A 22541-nucleotide genomic window follows, 5' to 3' on the forward strand; every position below is an offset into this window, starting at 1 on the left:
GTAAGAAACCTGGCTCGGCTCCATCTGAGAAAATGCTGTTCCTGTACGGTCTTTCAGCATGTAAAAAGAAAGGGAGATGAAACCCATCATAATTTTCTGTTGCTCAGCTTGGTTTACCTCTTTGAGGGATATGAGTAGGAGATAAGTGGAGGTATATGTATGCCTGGTCTCTGAACATACAAGGCCCAACAGTACTTCTTGTCATTGTCATCAGAAAAAGGAAACTACAGAAACTGTACGTTAAGAGACCTAGGCTCCTGTGTGTAAAATACACTCCTGTGCAGGCAGACAGTGTGCAGCTGATGCACTACTCACTTACATCCTCAAACCAAAGGTTTTGAGTGGTGTACCAGCCTTGTGAAACAACATGGCTGTGTGGTTAGATATTCGCCTGCGTGTATGTATTCTCCCTGTGTGCTGCCCAAACTCTGTGCAGACAGCCGGCACAGCAGACCTCAAGCGAACAGCCCTATGACCACAAGATCCATTAAGGTACAAAGGCACCAGGCCAGGTTTATTGTCGACAAAGCATAGTAACAGCACCTGGCAGACTCTACGAGGCTACTAAGACATGTATGCCCATGACAATGGACACAGCTCAGTGAACGGCAGTACTTTCCATTTCCCCCTCGGCTGGACAAAGATACTCCCTCTGAGATACATCTTTATACCCTGATACAAACAAGTTACGTACTGCCTCTGACATAGTTAGTCATTGCCCCCCGACGTAGCCCCGACGTGGCTAGTTATTACCCATCGCCTTGTACATGTTGGTTTGATCAAAACATTTTTATTACATACTGTTATCCTGACCTTATCTTTCAGGAGGAGTCATTGTGTTCCTGTTATCCTTGGGGAACCTTGGGGTACTACTTGATATCGGGATGCATACTCTTGTGGGAGTGCTCTGTGCTTAGCACTCCTTAGGAATATGCGTTTCTGCAACATCAGCCCTGTTCTTGCCGGACTCTGTGAGCTTGCAAGCAGGCAGAGCCTGAGGTTTGCTTGCTGCCTGAGTTTTGCTAACTGTGCTTTATATCGGCAAAGCTTTGCCCACTCCTTTAGCTGAGGCCTCATCCCAGGCCTCTGATAGAAGGGCTTATCTCTCAGTCTCTCCTCCTACTGCAGGCTGCTTTCCAGTTCGGGATTATGTAGCCAACTGATCTACATTTTATTATTTTTACTCCCTAGAGGCCCAAATATATTCCAGCCGAGTTGTGCTAGGCACCATACAACCATACAGACCATTACATATTTCATGGTTAAAAATAAAAAGGAGACCAAGAGTAAAAGAATAAGGAAATGAAGTAGGGCATTAACTTGGAAGCATCAAAACACAGTTGTTCTGGAACTTCTCCTGGGGTTGACTCCACGCTAATTTATGGCCAGCGTCTGTAGGAGGAGTCCCAACAAAAAGTTGTGGTGAGACAGCCAAACTGTTGATCCTTTGTTCTCATTTGGATGAAATTCTCTCTTTTTCAGAGGATCAGTGTAAACCCTCAAAATAAGGCTTAAATGAGATTTAGCAGTGCATAGGCCTTGAGCTGCCCCACTGCACAGGGATGAGGTTCATTAATTTATTTTAAAGTATTATATTTCTTGAAGATAACCAGGCGGTTTCCAGAACAGCACCAACACTTTACCTCTAATCTCAACAGTGCAGCCATACTCCAGATTAGATTAGTGGAACCTTGTAATTTCACCGTTAACTCTTTAATTGGATTTTGGAACGAATCCAGCAGGACATGTTTTCTTAAAGACAAAAACTCATTAGAACAATTATGGCAATGACCGCAAATTATGAAGCCATAGAACAAAGAAGGGGCTTGTCTCCCACCCAGAAGTACCTACAGTGAACTTTATCTGAACTTTGCATTGGCTAAATTAGGTTCAAGAGGTACAGTAGTGAACAAAACTATTGTACTTGGACTTTCAGTAAACGTTTGACAAGGTCTCTCACCAAAGGCTGTTAAGCAAAGTAGGCAGATAAGAGGGAAGGTCCTCTCATGATCAATAACTGGTTGAAAGAGAGGAAACAAAGGGTAGGTATAAATGGTCAGTTTTCAGAATGGAGAGGTAAATAGGTGTGTCCCCCAGGGGTCTGTACTGGGACCAGTGCTGTTCAACGTATTCATAAACGATCTGGAAAAAGGCGTAAACAGTGAGGTGGTAAAATTTGCAGATGATACAAAACTACTCAAGATAGTTAAGTCCAAAGCTGACTGCAAAGAGTTACAAAAGGGATCTCACAAAACTGGGTGACTGGGCAACAAAACGGCTGTTGAAATTCAATGTTGATAAATGCAAAGTAATGCACGTTGGAAAACATCCCAACTATACATATAAAATGATGGGGTTCTAAATTAGTTCATCAAGGAGACTCACTTTAGGCTTCCGGATCCCAGCCATCATCTCTCCTGTACAGAGAGACATGTTTCACTCCCTCCTGGCCAGGGATTTTAAGGCTGCATAGCTCTCTGATTTACACTGATAATCCCAAAAAGAAAAGGAGTACTTGTGGCACCTTAGAGACTAACCAATTTATTTGAGCATAAGCTTTCGTGAGCTACAGCTCACTTCATCAGATGCATAGAATCCCAGCAACCGAGATTGCCTAGAAAGGCCAGCACCTGCATTTTGCCTTTTTGCAAGGGCTATGACCAGTGTATTGCCTGCAGTTATAAGTTATTACACAGCTCTTTCTAAGCAAGCACATTTGTTCTGAAAGTAAAAACATTACAGAGAGAAAATTAAAACAATAAAAGAACCTGTACGCATGCTAAAAAGCTTAGCAGAGATCATTGCCAACTCCAATTTAGGGCTCTGGTAGGTGTCAGTCCTTCAAAACCTACAGCTGGGTTTTCCTCATAGTTACAAGTTCCTGCTAGTCTTTAGATCAGGAACCAGAAAGAAGACGGGGTAGATCAGCTGTTTCTTTATGCAACTCAGGCCTTAGAACCTGGTTCTGTAACAGTAAATCAGCAGGCAATCACCCCCTCCTCAGGGCGTAGCTTCAAAAAGGCCAGTTTTTTTCATAAGCAGAGTTGGGGAATTTGCATTAACTCCACCCTTGTCCCCTGGAAAGCCATTCTACAATAAGAGAACTTACTGTATGCGCTACAGGAGTTCATCAGCCCCTCTCCCTGCACAGAGGCCTTTGACCCCTCTCTTTCCCAGCAGTATTTCCTTATTTGTCAAACAGGCACTGAGAAATGACTGACTCAAATTCTGTTCTATTATCAACATCAAAGCATGTATCACAACATGTCCAAAGAACAATACAGTGGAAAACTGCATAGGAAATTACTTGTAACCACACTCAGTGCAATGATGATCACAAAAAATTAAGCTCTGGAATCTTTCTGGCCATGATTTCGGATGTTGTATTAATGTTCAGTTATTTACTCCTGAGGGCATTCTGCGCCAAAAAAAATATAAAAATTCTGTGCATAATACTTTAAAGTTATGCAAAATTCTGCAAATTTTATTTGTCCAATAAACGTGGAGGCTCCAGCATGGCATTGGGCAGCACAGGCCACTGGCTGAAAAGAGGTGGGAGATCACCCTGCAGCTTCCCCCAGGACACGGACTCAACGGTGAGGCTGCACCCAACCCTGACACAGTGCAAGGACCAGGCCTGCCCCAGAAACACCCCAGGGCCCTGCCCCTCCATGCCAGGTGCACCAGGTGTGGGCAGGCAGGCTCAGCAAGGCAGGATCCAAGTGTGGAGGGGCTTAGTATGGGAGGAATCCAGGTGTGGGTTGAGAAGGTTCTGTGTGGGGCAATCTGGGTGCGGGTGGCTCAGTGGGGGATCCAGGTGGGGGGGGGGGATCTGGATGCACAGGGGCTTGTCGGGAGGTTCTGGGTTCAACAGTAATGGGACTCTGCAGAGGGGTCCAAGTGAAGGTGGTTGGGGCTCAGTTGTGGGGTCCAGATGCTAGGGGAGTGGGGCTGAGTGAGGTGGGGATCCAGGTGCAACTGGTTGGGGCTCAGTACCATGGAGATCCAGGTGTGTGCAGCTCATTGGGGTGGTCCAGATGCAGGGGGAATGGGGCTCATTGGGGGGGTTCTGGGTGCAGGGGGTGGGTGACACTTGGTGGGAGGGTCTGGGTTTGAGGGGTCTGTCTGCACGGGGGTTGGGCGGATGTGGGGACCAGCTCCCTGTACAGTGATCCCTCCCCCTGCAGCTGAGGAGCAATGGGTGCAGGAAGCGCAGGAGGGGTGGGGTGGAGTTTGCAGAGCTTCCTACAGCTGGGGAGGAATCTGGGGGTGGGTCTAACACGGTCCTGGATGCTGTGCAGGGGAAGAAGAAGTCCTGTCCTCCCCAGCCCAGCCAGGACTAGCAGCTGAGCCTGGCGCAGGGTAGGAGCCACCAGGCGGGTCTCCCTCACAGTGATTTACCTCTCTGCCGGCTGCCCTGCGCACCTGAAACATACTGCTGGGGAGGGTCGCATGACCGCTCTTGTGGCTTCCCTTTGCTTCCCTGTCAGAAAATCATTTTTCTGCAGGGAAACAAAGAAATCTGCAGGGGACATAAATTCTCCACATGTACAGTGGGGCAGAATTCCCCCAAAAGTATCATTTATATGTTTTTCCCAATTGGACTGCTTTATTCATTATTAGTATCTGTAAAGTGCTGACACTGTGTTCAGACCAGTACAAGGCATAGAAATAAAGACTGACCCTGCCCCAAACTGCTTAACAATGGGAAGACAGCTTTATAATTTAGCAATCTTCCAGGGATTTCCATGTGGCTTCAGTAATGGATAGACCTTATGTTGGCTTCCAGCAGAGGAATGGTGTCATGGGATATATGTACCTCACGCTGCTGATTGACAGTCTCTTGAAAGCTGGGAGGATAAGAAGGCTGGGAAGCAGAAGGGCAAGATGGCTAATAGAGGAGTGAACAGGCTGGAGAAAGGAGCTCCTGCCAGCACACGACTAAACAGCCACAGCAGAGTCAATAGCCCAGGAGGGGACTGACTGATTGACAGGCTGGAAAGCCTGCCGAGATCCAGAGGAAGGTAGGAGGGAGCTCAAGGCACTGTCAGAGTCGAAGAACCCTGATCCTGCTTATCTAGTTCGAGGGGCCCTGAGCTGGAACCCAGTGGAGTGGGCAGCCCTGGGTTACCTCCCAACCCCCTGATGGACTTGGGAGTGAAGAAAGGGTTTTCAGACTCCTCGGCACCAGGAATAGACTTGGTTTGTGTCTTTTCCAGGCCCAGGAATTAGCCAGATGTTCACTCAGAAAGCAACAGGGCCAGTGTTCCCTCTAATTTTTCTCACATACGTGAGGAATGAATTTTGTTATGTGCACCAATATGGAGATGATGTGTGACACATCACCTTCATATTGGTGCACATAACAAAATTCATGTGGTGGGGGTGGGGCCGAGGGGTTCGAAGTGTGGGAGGGGGCTCAGGGCTAGGGCAGAGGGTTCGGGTGCGGGGGGGGGGCGCGGAGAATGAAGGCTCTGGGATGGGGCCAGGGATGAGGGGCTCAGGGGTGGGCAGCGGGTTGGTGTGTGTGGCGGGGTGAGGGCTCCAGCTGAGGGTGTGGGCTCTAGGGTGGGGCTGGGGATGAGGGGTTTGGGTGCAGGAGGGTGCTCCGGTGGGGAGAGAGGACTCTACCCAGCTCTCTCTCCCCGCAGCAGCACCTGGGCTGGGGGGAGAGGTGCCTCTCCTTGCAGCAGCAGCTTCGGGGCTGGGGCCGCAGGATAGGCGCTCCTCCCCCAGCTGCGACAGGTCCGGGCTGGGGCTGGGTTTGGGCTGCCCCTCTCCCAACCCCAACTCAGCCCCAGACCTGCTGCGGCAGGTTGTGGGTTGGGCTAGGTTGGGGCGGCGAGAGGGGCTCCTCTCCACCGGCCATGGCAGGTCCGGGGCTAGGGAGGGGCCAGAAGAAGGACGCCCCTCCCACGAAAGGTCCTGGCTGGGCAGGTTCCCTGAATGCCTGTGTGGCGCTAAATAGGGTGCTGCACGGCCATGTGGCCACGCAGCTTATAGGGAACTTAGAACAGGGCCTGCCCATATGGATTAAAGGGGCACTCACAGGAGCAAGAGGCGGTTTCAGGACGTAGAGCCTTCAGGAAACCCCTCTTTTTCTGTCACGCTTGGAAAGCCAGGCTGAAAAACTTGTGCTATGGGCTTTGTGAAGTTTAGCTCACTGTGCTGTTCAGGGCTGATAATGATTTGCACGCAGGGACCAGCTGTATCTGCAAAGATTACACACATTCGGTGTAGTTCTAAAAACTCCCTAATGAGAGTTACTAGAATATAGAAGCAAAAGAGACATTTCTCCTTATAGTCCATCTGATGGCAAGCTCAGCCTCACTCTGGATAATGGAGCAAGGAGGGAATTTTTGAGATATTCCCCCAAAAGAGGATTTTCAAATGAGTAAATTCTTCCAGGAATTCACAGGTAAACATGCTGCTGACTCACAGTGAGCTCAGTCCCAAAGTGCTTAGTCAGCCTACCCTTCTAGTGAAGACAATGAGTCAGGATTAAGGCATGGGTCCAGCATTTGTTTCAAAATCTATTGTAGGGAAGATTTCATTGGGCATGAGCAACAGGTTCCAGGGAGAGGAGAAGGAGCCTTCAGAGATGCAAAGCCTACCCTTCCCTGCAGCTCATGCTGGGGCTTTACAGCCTGGGCCTACACGTGTAGGTCTGTACTGCAGCTGGGCGTGTGCCTCCCAGCTGATGTGGACATACGTGCTAGCTTCACTGGAACCAGTGTGCTCAAAATAGCACTGTGGATGTTCTAGAAGCATGGACTAGCGACCCTCGCTCAGACCCAGGGGGTCAAGTGGTCTTGTGCTTGGATGGCTAGTCTGTGCCATTGCCCGTGTACGACATCCATGCTGCTATTTTTAGTATGCTAGCTTAGGTGGAGCTAGCATGTGTCCAAATACCCAGGCTGGAGGCAAGCTCCCAGGTGCAGGGTGGACACACCCTAAGACTTTTCCTACTGGCGTGGTTCATTCTGAGAAGGGGAAATTGGCAAAATCTACAATAGCAAAATGGAATCAGAAGACCATTCCATTCAGGATTCCCAGCCCATTTCCCGATTGATACACTGGAGAGTCAAGTGACATCCATCCACCCCTCTGGTTGAGGTGCACACAACTAGAGGGTTTGTTCTCTTTTAAGAAAACAGTGTTACGGGTGTGAGGCAAGGTGGTTGGATCAATGGTTCTGGTTTTAGCCCACCTCTGCTTACAACTTCTTTGTTCACGGTACACCCGGATTCTCCACCCATGAGCTGCAGCTCAAACACAAACCAAGCAATCAGCACTACTGAGTTTAGAATAAAGCCATGCTGTGCAAACTGCCTTCCTTCCAAATATGAACTTCCACCTCTTCTCTCCCATCACTTCCTCCTTCCTCAATTCTCCCCCCTTACTTGTTAGGATGATCTTCTCTTTAAATGCTGGGCCAGATCCTTGAATGATGTAAATCAACAAGCTCCATTGAAAAAATCCACACAACCACCCAAATAGAGTGCAAACAGAATCTCCTCTGCTAGGGAAGAAAGATTAATTAAGTCTGCTAGGGACTTCACCATACAGGCCTAATTTGCCTGGAAATTATGACAGCTAGCTATTACCATTTAACTAGCTAGCTAGATCCTGTGTTTCTCAGAATTCCAGTAAACAGCTATCTGCACATCCCAGTACAAATAAGAGCAGAATAAGCTAATAATGGAAAGCTTTCTTCTTTCTTTCCAGCTATCAGGGAGTAATCACATTGCTGTGTATTGGCCTACCATGCGGGCCCTGGCAGAAAGCAAGAAATAGCCTCAGTCTTATGCAAGAATACAAGAAAACATTGCTTCCTTGACCAGATGGTCAAGGAAAATTAGTTCAGTTTTGGGTTTTGTTTTCTTGGCTTTTTTTCTTTCACTTGTGTTTTACTTTGAAAATCCCCACTGGTGCAGGATCTTCAAGAGAGTGGTTTATGCTTTCAATTTCTTGCACAATCTGCCTTTGGAATTTTGCCTTAACTACATGGTTACCCACTTTCCCACAACAGCTCACTACTTAAAAGAGTACGTCCTCTCTCAGCTATTTCATAGACTTTGTTTTAAAGAGAAACTGATCTTGTGCCAGCATGCTCTCCTAGTCTGAATATGGGACAGGGGATAGGAACTCCTGAGTTAAATCTCAGCCCTGCTACTCACTCACTATATGGCCTTGACCAAGTCACTGACTTTTGCTCTGCCTCAGTTTCCCCATCTGTAAAATGGGAGTAGTAATAGTGGCCTGCCTTGAAGGAGTGTTGTGGGGAATCAGTCAGTTAATGTCTAAGGGTAGGTCTACATTGGCAGAGTTACAGCTCAGAGAGCGCTGAAGTGAAACTGCTGTTGTGTGTTCACACTGTCAGCTGCCTGAGCAATAGTGTGTTCACACTTGTGGCACTTGCAGCGGTATTCGGAGCGGTGCACTCTGGGCAGCTATCCCACAGAGCATCTCTTCCTCTTCTGCTGCTAAGAGTTGTGGGAAGGTGGAGGGGGTTTCGAGGCATCCTGGGTCCTGTCCCAACACCTTGTGATGCATTGCTTCACATCCCAGCAATCCCTGTGCTTCCATCAGCATTTGGCGCTATCTTTCAACAGTTTGTGTATTGTGCGCTCTGCCTCTTTGGTCTGCAGGAATGGATCCTGAACTGTTGACCAGTATGCTGCTCGCTCTAACACGTCACGAGTGGCAGTGGAGGTATTCCTAAAACTACAAAGGCAAGAGGAGTGCGACATTGATCTCACCACGCGTACTAGCTATGACACGAGATTGCTTTTGGCATTCACGGAGGTGCTGACCACAGTGGAGCACTGCTTTTGGGCTCAAGAAACAAACACTGAGTGGTGGCATCACATCTTTATGCACATCTGGGATGATGAGCAGTGGCTGCAGAACTTTTGGATGAGGAAAGCCACGTTCATGGGCCTGGGTGATGAGCTTGCCCCAGCCCTGCAGTGCAAGGACACGAGAAGGAGAGCTGCCCTGCCATTGGAGAAGCGTGTGGTGATTGCACTTTGGAAGCTGGCTACTTCTGACTGCTACCGATCAGTCGCTAACCAGTTCGGAGTGGGAAAGTCGACATTTTCCACAGGCTATCTTCGTTATGGAAGATATCTCACTGCTGAGGGTGAACAGGGAATCAAGGGAGGGTCTTCTCCAAGACTGCGGCTTCCACCCTGGGCCCTACGTGGCTTGCCTGTGTGCAGCAATGGTCTCCCCTCCCCCAGTGACAGCAGAGTGGTGCGGGGAAGTTACAGTTAATGGGGCAAGAAACAAAGCAGCTCTGCCAAAGAACCTGCGGCATCAGATTGCCCAGTATCTCGATGCGAGTTTCCTGGAGATCTCTGACGGAGATTCCCATGAAGTGAGGGAGTCAATCAACACCTGTTCCGCCGCTCAGAACGAGGCATGTGGTGGTACATGCATCATCCAGACACAAGCCTGCATTCTGCAACCCTCCTACTCCCAACAACTCGCTTCAGCGATTCCCAAAATCAAATCCGCTTACCAGAGGCCTCCTCTCCTGTTTGCGCTTCACCAACATCTGACAGCTGTGACTGGCTAGCCTCCTCCAGGGTAGAGAAGAGCTTCTGGCTGCATGCATCTCTGACCTACAAGTCGTCCTCTGCCTCTGGGTCACCTTCCCGATCCTCGTCTAAGATTTCCTCCTCCTGGCTCGGTCCACTCTTGACTGGCACGCGAGACACCAAAGTATCCACAGGGGCCTTCGCAGTGGAGGTGAGGTCACGGTCGAGTATCGCATCCAGCTCTTTGTAGAACCAGCAGCTTATGGGTGCAGCACTGGAGTGGCAGTTTGCCTCCTGCGCCTTGTGGTAGGCATTCTGCAGCTCCTTCACTTTGACCCTGCACTGCAGTGTATCCCAGTCGTGGCCCCTTTCTGTCATGCATCGTGAAATCTGTCCATAAGTATCATAATTCCTACATCTGGAGCGCAGCTGGGACTGGCAGCCTCCTCTCCCCAGATGCTGATGAGGTCCAGCAGCTCAGCATTGCTCCATGCAGGGGATCGCCTGGTGCGTGGAGTCAGGCACCTGGCCAGCTGGAAAGATGCGCTGAGATCACTGCATGCATCACTGAGCAAACAGGAAGAGGACTTTCAAAATTCCCAAGGAATTCGTGGGGAGGGGCTCACGCTTGGTCACCTGCGGGCAGGGCAGTGAAGTCCAAACCGATGACCAAAAAGGCAAAAACAGGCATTATGGGACACCTCCCGGAGGCCAACTGCAGTGCTGTAATCGACCAGGGCGTCTACATTGGACCGCAGCGCTGTACCCCCGGGGCAGAAAGCTGCATGTCTCTCGTTGGGGTGGTTTTTTTACAGTGCTGCAACTAAGCACTCAGTGGCTTGGCAATGTGTACACCTCGGGAGTTAAAATGCAGAAAGCTGCTTAAATGCGCAGAAACTTGCCAGTGTAGACAAGGCCTAAGAAGTGCTAGAGGCATGGTGAGCATTTTTCTGAGAGTGGCCCAGGGTGAGATTTTGTGTGTTAATGAAGAATTATTCTTACCCTGTTTTCTATACTGTAAGTTCTGTTTAAAGATGGAGGAACGTGCCTGCTTTCCCCACTGTTCCCTGGGATGGCAGCTGCTGAATTTCTCTGCAATGCTGTGGTGAAGCTCATAATAAACTAGTCACTTTCAATTTAAAGGAGAAGAAAATGCAGATGTGTCAGTGTTAGCAGCAAACTCACTGGCTGCCACAAGTTTCAAATGTGAATAAACTGAATGCCCAGATCTCGCATTTGGATACTCAGATAAGTACTTAGGCAGGTGAACTGTGCTAATGGAATACGGAACTGCATGATTGCAAGATGATTATTAAAATACACACACCCAACGACACTCAAGCAAGAACAATGTGCTCAGCATTATGTTAGAGACATAAAGGAGAAAGATTCTAATTACAGAGAGGATAAGGAAAAAGGAAATGTTTTTGATAATCTTAAACAACACAGTTCACTTACTGCCATTTCCCATAGATCTGAATTGTGTCATGCCAACTTGATAGGAAAACACAATACTGAGCAGGAGTACTAGTGGCACCTTAGAGACTAACCAATTTATTTGAGCATAAGCTTTCGTGAGCTACAGCTCACTTCATTGGATGCATCACGAAAGCTCATGCTCAAATAAATTGGTTAGTCTCTAAGGTGCCACTAGTGCTCCTTTTCTTTTTGCGAATACAGACTAACACGGCTGCTACTCAAACAATACTGAGCATTGCTTCTGGTGGGCCATACCCACAGAACCCAATATTGGCCTTTCTTCAAGCTATTTAACAGCAGTTCTACCAGAAATAGGAGTTATACTTTATCCTTCAGTTTACTAACCAATCATTCACCACAACATGCCTTGGCTGGATTAGAACCAAGTAGGCAGCAAAATGCTCTAGAGCCAACTCCCTGAGCCATTCAGCCAGCCAAGGGGAAAGTTTGAAACCTGAATCCCTCCCTACTACTGGGAAAATAGCAGAACAGTTCCATTAGCTCAGCCAGTACAGAAGAGATCAATCACACATGGCGGGACCGCCATATCCCAAAAGCAACGTAGTGTACATATAGGTCAATTCATCTCAGTGGGAGACCGGCCACTTGGGTTATTTGTACGAAGCTGGCATGATCAACTCACAGGTCTACATAGATTTTTGAAGGAGAGGAAACAGCAAGTTCTAGACTTCTGTTCTCCTCCACTCTTCAAAGTCAGATCCCTTGGGAGGATGGGCGGAGGGGAACTATGTCAGTGCCTTTTCCACCTCGGCACCCCATAAGGCTAAATATTACACTGGCTTGCTCCTTAAGTCATCACATTCGTGGTCAAGGAATAGGACACCCAGGCCTACTTTTCTTCCAGCACCAGCATAAATCAGGAGTAACTCACCTGAAGTCACTGGAAGCACACTGTCGTACCACTGGTCCAAAAGTGAGATGAGAATCAGGCTTTGGGTCTGACGCTCAGGAAAAATGAAATCAAAGGAAAGTCAATGTAGCCCTCCTCCTAATTGTATATGCCACTCAAAGCTGCTAAACTAACACAATAGCATGGTCATCTTCAAGATTCAAGCAGAAGCAGCTATTTAACTGCCCCAGGGTATCAGCTTGGGACAGTTGTACAGTGGTCACACCTGTGTCTATCCCAGTTGGGGCTCCCAAGTAGAGCCCTTTGTGGGACTATTTTTTTAATCCCGCTCCCAGAATATCCACTCCCACCTGGTCCATGCGCTTTCCCCCCTGCCCCCCACGCCCACGCCTCCCCCTCCCCCCCACGGAGGCCTGGGAACGCTCCCCTCCCCCTTCAGAGGCTTGGGGCCAGCCCTCCTCCTGCCCGAGGGGGGGCTGCGTAGGACACTAAAATGTCTAGGGACAGCCCTGTAAACAACGCATGGAAATAATTAAAAATTTTACCTCACAGCCGATCTACACTGCTTCAACTGGAGGATATTTGTCTTTTTTTCTCTTGATCCTCTTTCAGTCTCCTCTACATAATAGATCCAACTATGGCAATATTTATTGTTCTTCTGAAGATGTTTCCAATTTTCATTCCAGAATGCTGAGAAAAGCTTTCTGTTTTTTTAAAAGGACATGACACTGGATTGTTTTAAATCTTTTTTTTTTAGGTATTGTTTAAAATCATAAAACAGCAAAATGACAATAAGAGCTTGTCTACATGAACATTAGTTTGCAGAAGCCTGCCCCTTGTCTGGGTGAACTCTGCTGATGTACACTAACTGTTTGTTAGGGTGCTTTGATCAAGTCCTCTTTTGATTAGATCGGGGTGGCCAACCTGTGGCTCTGGGGCCCCGTGCGGCTCCTCAGAAGTTAAGATGCGGCTCTTTAGGCACCGACTCCGGGGCTGGACCTACAGGCGCCAGCTTTCCAATGTGCCGGGGGGTGCTCACGGCTCAACCCCTGGCTCTGCCACAGGCCCTGCCCCCGCTCCACCCCTTCCTGCCCCCTCCCGAGCCTGCCGTGCCCTCGCTCCTCCCCCCGTGCCCCAAAGCCTCCTGCATGAAACAGCTGATCGAGAGGTGCGGGGAGGGAGGGGGAGATGCTGATTGGTGGGGCTGCTGGTAGGCAGGAGGCGCTTGGAGCAGGGTGTGTGGGGGAGAGTTGATCAGGGGCTGCTGACATATTACTGTGGCTCTTTGGCAATGTACATTGGTAAATTCTGGCTCCTTCTCAGCTCAGGTTGGCCACCCCTGTATTAAACCAAAGTGCTCTAATGAACTGTTGACATGTCTCAGCAGGATCCACACTGACAGAAGTGGAAAGAAAAGGAGTACTGTTGTCATCATGAATAGGTCGGAATATGAACAAGAGGCTGCTTGGCAGCTCTCCAACACCACTTTCTACAAGCCATTACCCTCTGATCCCACTGAGAGTTACCAAAAGAAACTACAACATTTGCTCAAGAAACTCCCTGAAAAAGCACAAGATCAAATCCGCACAGACACACCCCTGGAACCCCGACCTGGGATATTCTATCTACTACCCAAGATCCATAAACCTGGAAATCCTGGGCGCCCCATCAGCTCAGGCAGTGGCACCCTGACAGCAGGATTGTCTGGCTATGTAGACTCCCGCCTCAGGCCCTACACTACCAGCACTCCCGGCTACCTTCAAGACACCACTGACTTCCTGAGGAAACTGCAATCCATCGGTGATCTTCCTGATAACACCATCCTGGCCACTATGGATGTAGGAGCCCTCTTCACCAACATTCCACACAAAGATGGACTACAAGTCGTCAAGAACGCTATCCCCGATAATGTCACGGCTAACCTGGTGGCTGAACTTTGTGACTTTGTCCTTACCCATAACTATTTCACATTTGGGGACAATGTATACCTTCAGATCAGCGGCACTGCTATGGGTACCCGCATGGCCCCACAGTATGCCAACATTTTCATGGCTGACTTAGAACAACGCTTCCTCAGCTCTTGTCCCCTAACGCCCCTACTCTACTTGCGCTATATTGATGACATCTTCATCATCTGGACCCATGGAAAAGAAGCCCTTGAGGAATTCCACCATGATTTCAACAATTTCCATCCCACCATCAACCTCAGCCTGGACCAGTCCACACAAGAGATCCACTTCCTGGACACTACAGTGCTAATAAACGATGGTCACATAAACACCACCCTATACTGGAAACCTACTGACCATTATTCCTACCTACATGCCTCCAGCTTTCACCCTGACCACACCACACAATCCATCATCTACAGCCAAGCTCTGCGATACAACCGCGTTTGCTTCAACCCCTCAGACAGAGACAAACACCTATAAGATCTCTATCAAGCATTCTTACAACTACAGTACCCACCTGCGGAAGTGAAGAAACAGACTGATAGAGCCAGAAGAGTTCCCAGAAGTCACCTACTACAGGACAGGCCTAACAAAGAAAATAACAGAATGCCACTAGCCGTCACCTTCAGCCCCCAACTAAAACCCCTCCAACGCATTATTAAGGATCTACAACCTATCCTGAAGGATGACCCAACACTCTCCCAGATCTTGGGAGACAGGCCAGTCCTTGCCTACAGACAGCCCCCCAACCTGAAGCAAATACTCACCAACAACCACATACCACACAACAGAACCACTAACCCAGGAACCTATCCTTGCAACAAAGCCCGTTGCCAACTGTGCCCACATATCTATTCAGGGGACACCATCACAGGGCCTAATAACATCAGCCACACTATCAGAGGCTCGTTCACCTGCACATCCACCAATGTGATATATGCCATCATGTGCCAGCAATGCCCCTCTGCTATGTACATTGGTCAAACTGGACAGTCTCTACATAAAAGAATAAATGGACACAAATCAGATGTCAAGAATTATAACATTCATAAACCAGTTGGAGAACACTTCAATCTCTCTGGTCACGCGATTACAGACATGAAAGTTGCAATATTACAACAAAAAAACTTCAAATCCAGACTCCAGCGAGAAACTGTTGAATTGGAATTCATTTGCAAATTGGATACAATTAACTTAGGCTTGAATAGAGACTGGGAGTGGCTAAGTCATTATCCAAGGTAACCTATTTCCCCTTGTTTTTTCCTACCCCCACCCCAGACGTTCTTGTTAAACCCTGGATTTGTGCTGGAAATGGCCCACCTTGATTATCATACACATTGTAAGGAGAGTGGTCACTTTAGATAAGCTATTACCAGCAGGAGAGTGGGGTGGGGGGAGGTGTTTTTTCATGCTTTGTGTGTATAAAAGATCTTCTACACTTTCCACAGTATGAATCCGATGAAGTGAGCTGTAGCTCACGAAAGCTTATGCTCAAATAAATTGGTTAGTCTCTAAGGTGCCACAAGTACTCCTTTTCTTTTTGCAAATAAAGACTAAAACGGCTGTTACTCTGAAAACTGACAGAGGTGGCAGGCTAGTGCAGGATAGATTGACAACCCATTTTAAAACCAACTAAATGTTCACGTAGGCAAGCCCTAACACAGTTAAATAATTCACTTCAATCAATAGTTTATTAATGTTAATATTTCACCCTGTTACCTGAAAAGCGCTTTACCAGAGGCTACTCTGACTTCAGAGGATCAGCCACTGGATCTGGTGTGGGGGAAGGGAGTAAAACTGGTTTAAATTTACCCACCAGTGGGACCTCGTCACCTCCAAGCACTCCTTTCCTGGAGCGGAGCTGAAGATCTGGCCCTTGGTTGGTCATTTGCTCTGAGTGTCTTCTGCACTAGGTCACCTCAGACCTCCTTTAATCCAGTCCCGGGACATTTGAAGAGGCTCAGCTGTGACTGGATGGAGGGGGCAGCAGATTAACAGTGAGAAAAAAGGGGTGAGCCTCCACTTGAGAACACCAGGACTAGCCACATTTACTGCCTCAGAGGACCTGAACCAAACACAGCACCCTCGCAATTTGAGTGGCCTCAATGTACTGTCAACCTGTCATCCAGCCTGCTGCGCCCCCTGCACTGTGCATAGTGAGTCCAGGGCAATAAGCTCATCCCTGACAGCAGTCCTGTCAGCTCGCTACACAACACAGGCCTCCACTAAAATCCTCTAACCTTCTCCCTTCCAACAAACATCTCTGCAACATGCCAATCCTTTGCTTCTCTGGGGGATGAACTGTGAGAAATCTGAATAAAAGTCCTAAAGGGACATATGGAACTAAGGGGACTGCTGTGAGAGCAGGGGCACTGTCTGTGCTATGAAGGGCCCTTTGACCAGATAAACTGCAGAGGGGAACTTGCATTTTTTCTCAACTCTTTGTGGCTGCTCTCCAGAGCGACTCTTAGCAAAGACTAAGCCCCAGAGGAATTTAGGAATGGGGGAGGGGAGATTGGGAAAGAAAGCCTAAAAGAAAGACCAGATTTTGATGAACTGCTGACTGCTAAAAAAATCCCCAAACTAGGTTTTGTTTGAGTTTAATTATGATGACCAAACACTTCAGCTGGTGTTTATTATGCAGAATTACTAACAAAACTGAAAGGATGCGCATCAGGAGAAAACAAATCTAATTGCTAAGCACTCTATGTACTTGGTCCTAAATCACTCCTAGAGAAGGATGCTAAAGAAGAGAATTTTATGAATTGATTTAATAACTGCAGATGCCTTAGGTTGTGGGTTGTCTTGGCCAGTAAATCCGTGTCAGACAGGTGATGTGAGCACACTGTGTTAGAAGAGCTGAGAACATTTATATACAGAATCATATCAAATCACAGTTTACAAATGGATTGATGAGCTCCATTTCCTATGACCTACCAGCATGCTGAAGGCAGATTCTGATCTCTTTAATAATGATGTAAATCCCAGTTACCTCTGCTGAAGTCAAGAGAATTAATTCTCTGATGCAATGGGAATCAGAATCATGCCACTGTGTATGCATTTGTCTCATTAAAAGCACTCATTAAAAAGTGCTGGGGAATGTGATAGAGCGTACTCTCATTTGGCCTAGGCTGTACTCAGCAGCTACTGCACACGCAATGCAGCTTCCATTGATGCATCTTAAATGGAAGCAGACACTAAGGCCTTGTCTACACTGTCAAGTATTTTCACTAAAAGGCAGCTTTTAGCGATGAAACCGCAGAGGTGTACACACTGCAAAGTCACTTTTTGAGACAAAACTCCTCAGTTGCAGCACTGTAATAAAACCACCTTGAGGTAGAGTGACCAAATGTCCCGATTTTATAGTGACAGTCCCAATATTTGGGGCACTGTCTTATATAGGTGCCGCTTATCCCCCAGCCTCCGGCCCGATTTTTCACCCTGGCTATCTGGTCACCCTACCTTGATGAGAGTGAAAAGGCTTTTCGCGCAAAATTTTTCTCGCCATAGTGCCAGTGTATTGCTTGCTTTTCTCGCTGTAAGTGGCCTCCGGAGGTGTCCCACAAGGCCTGCGGTGACCACTCTGCTCATTGTTGTGAACTCTGCAGCCCTGCAGGATGCACCTCTCCCCTTTCAAAACTCCATTCTGACAGCCGGTGTGCCGCGCAGTGCTGCTCTGCTCCGGGAAACAGAGAGCCAGTCATTACCTTGGAACACTCCTGCTGTCTCCCACACTATGAACACAGAGGCAGGCAGGCAGGGGTGGATATAAATATATGTGTGTGTGTGTGTGTGTACTGTCTGTCCCCCTGCCATACACACATGCTCCCTGTCACACACTCTCCCTCCCCCCGACTTCAGTCGAAAAGCAGCTGGCAATCTAGTAGGATGCCCATGGAACAATGGGATTGAGAAACCTTCATCATGTGATGCTGTACCTGCCCCATGAGGCATTGCAAACCCTTCCCAAAGCACCCTGCCACCAGTTGCACAGTGGGATAGCTACCCACAGTGTGCTGTTCTCCTTGTCGTTGCAAGAGCTCCAGCAACACAAGGAGCACAGTGTGGACATGCAACAGGGGTTTAATTAAAGCACTTTAATAAATGTGGTATAACTTTCGGCAAAAAAACTTGGCCTAAACTTGTTTTGCATGTTGTTTAGCTCCCTGCAGCTTTCTTAGATTTATGGGTGTTCAACAGTATGATGTATAAAATGACTGAAGAGCTCAGTACATCTCCTACCAGGCAGGGGTCCAGACAATTAACACTAGTCACAGTTGTCACAGTTGGCTTGGCAGCAATAGTGCTGGAACATATTAAAGAAGTTCTGTATTAAAATCACAAATGAATTTGATTCTCCATAGTTTAAATTCCAGGGTATTACTAATTAAGAGGTCTCTTGGTTTTTGGTACTTTCTCTCCCTCTATGTGTGAAACTTGCAAGCTGCTAATTGTGTTAGTACATTCTAAGACAGAGTCTGTTCTCAAAGCAATTCACAGAGAGAGAGACTCAAAGCAATACTCTAACAACAGAAACAGCACCCAGAGACTCCCCGCCCTTTTGTTGTATTAACAATTGTGATTAAAATAGAGATAGAGGATGTATGTGGATGGATGCTTGGTGTGGATAATAACTGAATGATCAGGGAGGTGCCAGCCCAAGAATCCAGTGTCCATCGGCTGAAGAAGGTGTCAAGTGGAAATAACCAGAGGACCCCCCCCACCCCCGGAGGGCAGACTGGAATCCACCCAACAGCCTCAAGAATGGGAGAACCAAAGAACAAGATAACATCTTGGAGCCGTCAGGAATGTGCTATCTGGGATTGATTCAGCAACAGCATGATGAAGCAATTCCCACAGACTGGCATAGGAAGAAATTCTGATAAAAATAGACTCTAAAAAGTGAGAACTTTGGGGTCTGATTCTGCAAACCAACTTCCAGGAGCATCAGATGAGCATCTGACAAGGCCCTGCTCCCTCCTCATGTCCAGGCCACCTGGCCAGTGGCTTGGCATGAGCAACTCTAAGGCTGGTAACTATGATAACAACCTTGCAGAACCTGTGTGTGTGTGTGTGTATGTTTGTATGAATGAATGTGTGAATAAATATGAGATTGAATGGAATGTTATAACTATAACTAACTGCTTACTATGATTCTTTCTGTATTCACAGTAAATGTGGTATTTTGCCTTTTTCCCTTTAATAAGATCCTGCTGGTTTTTATTTTATTGGTACAACAATAGGCCCCTTTGTTGGCATTCTCACCTTAGAGACCCAGGGCTGACTGGGCCATTGAGATGACACTCTATCTCTTCCTCTCTAGAAAGTTGTGCACATCAGGTCAAGGTTGGAGTATTTACATTAGCAGGACATTATGGGGAAGCTTGAGTTGTCACTTCCTGAGACGCACCCATTACATGAATGAACAGGTTTTCACTTTGTAGGGTTATTACTCTGACATCTATGACCAGCACTAATATAACTTTAATATTTAAATTACAAAAATTAAAAGAAATGGCAATGGACAAGTGGTGACCTGTGGGATGAACACTATGCTGGCTAGAATATCAGAAAGGGACACTCAGTGCAATCTTGTATCAGAAAGGGCACTGGGGTTAGATGGACACTTTGCAATTCTCCACTGCCTGCCAAACTAAAGATCTCAAAGCACTTTACAAGGTACTTCCGAGGTGGTCTCCAGTTTTGTGCTTTAGTTTGATTATGGAAGCAACTGTGCAGGCCTCTAGGATTGGGATTTTCAAAAGTGCTCAGCAGTGGTCTAACTCGGCTCCCATAGGAAACAACGGCAAAACTGCTTTTGACTCCACTGGGAGCAGAGTTAGACCAATCCTGATTGCTTCTGAAAACCCCACCACTAAGGGCACATCTTCACTGGCTTGTGCAGTTGTGGCATAGCGCTGGGAGAGAGCTCTCCCAGCGCTCTAAAAAACCCACCTCCACGAGGGGCGCAGCTTCCAGCGCTGGTGCACTGTCTATACTGACATGTTACAGCGCTGAAACTTGCAGCGCTCAGGGGGGTGTTTTTTCAAACCCCCGAGTGAGAAAGTTGCAGCGCTGTAAAGTGCCAGTGTAGACAAGCCCTAAGTATCTGCATCTGACAACACCCAAAAAACAATCAATCCGTCTATTAGGACCCGTCATTTGTCTCTGGAATCTAACAGCAGGTGTAAAATTGGAAGATGGTATGAGAGACCTTTGTAACCCTAGCGAACCAAGTATCACACCCTCTCTGTGGGTTAGGGATTATACAGTTCCCTTCACCTACTACTGAAATGCATCCACCACTGGAGAATATCTGTTTAAAAGAACACAGCAACACTACACAATACAGGACAGGAAATGAAGAAAAATACTGTGAGTAAATTTAGGTAGGAGACTTGAATTCACAATGGTAACTATCTGGGGAATTTTAGCTAGTCAGAAGGCACCCAACAGAACTGGAATGTGACCAGGACACTCGTTTTATTAGCCCTACTCTTACAAAAAGTTGCCAGGAGCTCTTAAATGACCATATGTGGACGGGACCTGGAACGTATGCCAAATTCAAAAGGCAGCACCTCCAGCAATTCAAAACCTTCCATAATCATGCTGCAGTGTTGGCTTCATACTGACAGTGAAAGAAGAGCGAACTGTGATGAGTTGAGTCAGCAATCACTTTCTTACTAGAAATAAAGGAAATGTAATATAATATCCTGGGAATGGGCTAGAGCAAAACTACAAATGGCTGAGTGGGGTGAAGCAATGCAAATGACTATGGTTAAGCAGCTGAGTAAAGGTCCAAGGAACTGAAGAAACAGGGGTATAAGTAAAATAAGCAAGTTAGCTATATGAAACATATTACAAAGGCTACAAAGTGCAACAGACTTCTGGGAATTAGGGAGCAGTTGTCAAAAACAGGAAAGATTAGGGGTTTCAAAAACAAGGAAGTTCAGTGGGGAAATTCTAATCCCCACAGGAGCTCTGTGCAATACTGATTACAATTTAATGGCAGGGTCCAATATGAGGATGGAATTAACTTAATCTCTGTCTAGATATGATGGTAACATTGTGGGAGTTGTGTTCAATCACCCTGCAGATCGTCAACCTGTGCAGTACTAAGGGAAAAATTATCTATTCCTCCCCAAATTCGGCCATGCTTTATCCTCTCTGCTAATGGGATTTGAGGGATACTCTATGACCTGGTCTGGACTGTGTTAGGAGCAACAGTAATGTGTCATCTGTAGCTTGGGTTGCCAACATTATATTTCAAAAATAAGGCGCTGTTTTCTTAGCACCCCTTTCCCCCAGTATTATCATCATTATTAGGATTGATAATAATTTATAAGCAGTAATCACCTACATTCGCCAGGGCTATTTCTCGCTGCTTTTTTCAGCACTCAACAACTCCCGAACTTGTTGTACAGAGATGAAAAAATATGAGACGTCCCTTGTAAAAAGGGACTGTTGGCAGCTCTATCTGTAGCAGAGCACTTTAATTCATAAGCCCCCGGGTTAGTTGAGAAATCTTCCCTATGGCTATGGAGCTGAGAGCTCAAATAACCTCAGCAGAGTTGGTATCATCCTCCCGACCCATATCTTCCCAAAAAATGTTTGGGGAAATAGCTGGTGGATCTGTGCAGAGGAAGATTCACAGGCCTCACCACCAACATAGCACTGCAGGCACTTGCCAGTGTTCAGGGGCCAGGGACATACCTTCTCTGGAGCACAGCAGACAGGGATCACTGTCCTCCCCACATTGTGCTGCCCAGTGCTTTGTAGCTAGAGTATGGTTGTCCCCTGTGCAGGGGAGACTTCAGCAAGGGAGAAGGGGCTCCCGTAGCCTGGCCCTACATTTCTTGGCCTAGTCAAACTCGTATTAATACTCTGCATTTCTCAGGCACCTTTTGTCCAAAAACCTCACATCACTCTACAACCATTAACTGGTCCCTCCAGACATGTCTCTGAGTTACTGTTGGCAGAACCCCATGTATTCCACAATTCTGTGGTCATGGAATTCACCTCTTCACACAGAAACATGCTCCAGAACACAGCTTTCACTGTAACAAAATTATGCTCCCAGCCTTCATGGCTGTGAAGAAAATCTTGAAAACCTGAGTATGCAGTGTTATCTTCCTGAGTCCGCAGACAGCCTGAATCATAACTCTGAGAACTGCTCCATTTATCTTAATCGGTAGTTCAGTCTAAAACCTAAAGATAACCATCTGTGGCATACTGAAAACCAAATATATGGAGGCAGTGTAAAGAAACCAAACATCAAAATAATTGATACAGGGTATGCAGTGCTGATGATAGTGTGATCAGGTACCTGGAAGGGCTACACTGAAAATGCCACACTCAGGGCAGACTGCAAGAAATTGCACAGACAATTCCTAAAGTTGGTGGTTTACTCTATAATTAGATTCACCAATCCAATAACAAAAGAACTTCTGCAGTACTACACTGGTTAACTAGAAGCCAAACACATAATTTAGTCCCCTTTAGGAATTCCAGTCCTTGGCTCCCACCCAATCTAATACAGTGAGAGGTTATTGAAAACCCATTTCACCATATGTGAGGTTCTTTCTAATCGCAAAGCATCAGACACACATCCCAAGGGCAATATGAATCTCAGATTTTACCCAAATATCACACGGTCAGCCAATCTTTAGTAAACTAACTAAAGAGTTAATAATA

General features: G+C 47.1%; 1 protein-coding gene across 1 annotated transcript in view; it reads right to left on the reverse strand.

The window, feature by feature from the left end:
• The window catches only part of GGT5 (gamma-glutamyltransferase 5), a 68592-nt gene extending 56619 nt beyond the window's left edge, over positions 1-11973 (reverse strand). Inside the window, exon 1 of the mRNA XM_084648668.1 lies at positions 11917-11973. The gene's annotated coding sequence lies outside the window, so the exon portion shown is untranslated. The remainder of the gene's footprint in view (positions 1-11916) is intronic.
• Positions 11974-22541: the final 10568 nt, after the last annotated feature.

This window comes from Lepidochelys olivacea (genome assembly GCF_965140295.1).
Source record: "Lepidochelys olivacea isolate rLepOli2 genome assembly, chromosome: 15".
Classification (NCBI taxonomy): Eukaryota; Metazoa; Chordata; order Testudines; family Cheloniidae; genus Lepidochelys; species Lepidochelys olivacea.